Here is a 664-nt window from a genome sequence, read left to right as displayed (position 1 = left end):
TCTTATTGCAGTTGCTTATTCATTTGTTATGAGATGTTATAGATTAGATTCGGGGGAAAATGTACACACACGTGCACACGCACAGTCATGAACACTTCCTTCCCTCTGGGTACCAAACAAAGGTGGAAAATCCGGGTTCAGAAAGTAGAAGTCCTCTCCGGTGTTTTGTTTCAGCCACCTGAATTAGCTCATTAGCGCAGTTCTTCAGCCAGGAGGTACAGATAATGAGCGAAACCGACCGGCTGAGTTTGTAGGTGGGAGAAACACACGATGGGACGTTAACTTTCTGACCCCTGGACCCTCCACCTCAGGCACCAAAGCATGAAATTTTGGGGGAAACCAGGCACCCCAGACTTGATGCTGGCTCACCTGGCATGTCCTCGCCCCTCTCAGATGTGTTTGGGTACCTATGGCACACCCCACCGCCCCAGTACTCCTGTGGGAGGGGCTTGTGCCGCCCCTGCTCGTCGTGAGGGGGGAGTTCCTGTTTCCTGTCTGTTCAGTTTCCTGCCCCCCCACCACCCTCGTCCTCCTCCCGACTCTTCATCACTAAGAAGCCACGGTCGGGCAACACACACACACAACAACTTCAAGCAACACACACCACACACACACAACACACACACACACCACACCACCACACACTCCACACACACACACACAC

Source organism: Anguilla rostrata, chromosome 17 (assembly GCF_018555375.3).
Source record: "Anguilla rostrata isolate EN2019 chromosome 17, ASM1855537v3, whole genome shotgun sequence".
Taxonomy (NCBI): Eukaryota; Metazoa; Chordata; class Actinopteri; order Anguilliformes; family Anguillidae; genus Anguilla; species Anguilla rostrata.
This window is presented reverse-complemented; position numbering follows the sequence as displayed.